Here is a 2,617-nt window from a genome sequence, read left to right on the forward strand (position 1 = left end):
ATTTCGTGCAGAATTCTGCTGTTTTCTTGCAATTCAGCCGTTGAATCTAGGTAAAAAGTCATGATTTTATAGATTTCGTGCTCTTCTTGGCGAATTCAAGATGGAAAACAACGAAAATCGGCGAAAAATCGTTGTTTTGCATCGAAATATGCAGTTTTCTCTAAGAATTTTGATGATTTCGGGCAGAATTCTGCTGTTTTCTTGCAATTCAGGAGTTGAATCTTGGTAAAAAGTCATGATTTTGTAGATTTCGTGCTCTTCTTTGCGAATTCAAGCCAGAAAACAACGAAAATCGGCGAGAATTCGTCGTTTTGCATCGAAATATGCGGTTTTCTGTAAGAATTTTGATGATTTCGTGCAGAATTCTGCTGTTTTCTTGCAATTCAGCGGTTGAATCTTGGTAAAAAGTCATGATTTTGTAGATTTCGTACTCTTCTTTGCGAATTCAAGCCAGAAAACAAGAAAATCGGCGAGAAATCGTCGTTTTGCATCGAAATATGCGGTTTTCTGTAAGAATTTTGATGATTTCGTGCAGAATTCTGCTGTTTTCTTGCAATTCAGCCGTAGAATCTTGTTAAAAAGTGATGATTTTGTAGATTTCGTGCTCTTCTTTGCGAATTCAAGCCAGAAAACAACGAAAATCGGCGAGAAATCGATGTTTTGCATCGAAATATGCGGTTTTCTGTAAGAATTTTGATGATTTCGTGCAGAATTCTGCTGTTTTCTTGCAATTCAGCGGTTGAATCTTGGTAAAAAGTCATGATTTTGTAGATTTCGTACTCTTCTTTGCGAATTCAAGCCAGAAAACAAGAAAATCGGCGAGAAATCGTCGTTTTGCATCGAAATATGCGGTTTTCTGTAAGAATTTTGATGATTTCGTGCAGAATTCTGCTGTTTTCTTGCAATTCAGCCGTTGAATCTTGGTAAAAAGTCATGATTTTGTAGATTTCGTGCTCTTCTTTGCGAATTCAAGCCAGAAAACAACGAAAATCGGCGAGAAATCGTTGTTTTGCATCGAAATATGCGGTTTTCTGTAAGAATTTTGATGATTTTGTGCAAAATTCTGCTGTTTTCTTGCAATTCAGCCGTTGAATCTTGGTAAAAAGTCATGATTTTGTAGATTTCGTGCTCTTCTTTGCGAATTCAAGCCAGAAAACAACGAAAATCGGTGAGAAATCGTCGATTTGCATCGAAAAATGCGGTTTTCTGTAAGAATTTTGATGATTTCGTGCAGAATTCTGCGGTTTTCTTGCAATTCAGCCGTTGAATCTTAGTAAAAAGTCATGATTTTGTAGATTTCGTGCTCTTCTTTGCGAATTCAAGCCAGAAAACAACGAAAATCGGCGAGAAATCGTCGTTTTGCATCGAAATATGCGGTTTTCTGTAAGAATTTTGATGATTTCGTGCAGAATTCTGCTGTTTTCTTGCAATTCAGCCGTAGAATTTTGGTAAAAAGTGATGATTTTGTAGATTTCGTGCTCTTCTTTGCGAATTCAAGCCAGAAAACAACGAAAATCGGCGAGAAATCGTTGTTTTGCATCGAAATATGCGGTTTTCTGTAAGAATTTTGATGATTTCGTGCAGAATTCTGCTGTTTTCTTGCAATTCAGCGGTTGAATCTTGGTAAAAAGTCATGATTTTGTAGATTTCGTGCTCTTCTTTGCGAATTCAAGCCAGAAAACAACGAAAATCGGCGAGAATTCGTCGTTTTGCATCGAAATATGCGGTTTTCTGTAAGAATATTGATGATTTCGTGCAGAATTCTGCTGTTTTCTTGCAATTCAGCCGTAGAATCTTGTTAAAAAGTGATGATTTTGTAGATTTCGTGCTCTTCTTTGCGAATTCAAGCCAGAAAACAACGAAAATCGGCGAGAAATCGATGTTTTGCATCGAAATATGCGGTTTTCTGTAAGAATTTTGATGATTTCGTGCAGAATTCTGCTGTTTTCTTGCAATTCAGCCGTTGAATCTTGGTAAAAAGTCATGATTTTGTAGATTTCGTGCTCTTCTTTGCGAATTCAAGCCAGAAAACAACGAAAATCGGCGAGAAATCGTTGTTTTGCATCGAAATATGCGGTTTTCTGTAAGAATTTTGATGATTTTGTGCAAAATTCTGCTGTTTTCTTGCAATTCAGCCGTTGAATCTTGGTAAAAAGTCATGATTTTGTAGATTTCGTGCTCTTCTTTGCAAATTCAAGCCAGAAAACAACGAAAATCGGTGAGAAATCGTCGATTTGCATCGAAAAATGCGGTTTTCTGTAAGAATTTTGATGATTTCGTGCAGAATTCTGCGGTTTTCTTGCAATTCAGCCGTTGAATCTTAGTAAAATGTCATGATTTTGTAGATTTCGTGCTCTTCTTTGCGAATTCAAGCCAGAAAACAACGAAAATCGGCGAGAAATCGTCGTTTTGCATCGAAATATGCGGTTTTCTGTAAGAATTTTGATGATTTCGTGCAGAATTCTGCTGTTTTCTTGCAATTCAGCCGTAGAATTTTGGTAAAAAGTGATGATTTTGTAGATTGCGTGCTCTTCTTTGCGAATTCAAGCCAGAAAACAACGAAAATCGGCGAGAAATCGTTGTTTTGCATCGAAATATGCGGTTTTCTGTAAGAATT

Source organism: Gnatocerus cornutus, unplaced genomic scaffold (assembly GCF_029298725.1).
Source record: "Gnatocerus cornutus isolate USDA-ARS CGAHR unplaced genomic scaffold, icGnaCorn1.1 ctg00000061.1, whole genome shotgun sequence".
In the NCBI taxonomy this organism is placed as follows: Eukaryota; Metazoa; Arthropoda; class Insecta; order Coleoptera; family Tenebrionidae; genus Gnatocerus; species Gnatocerus cornutus.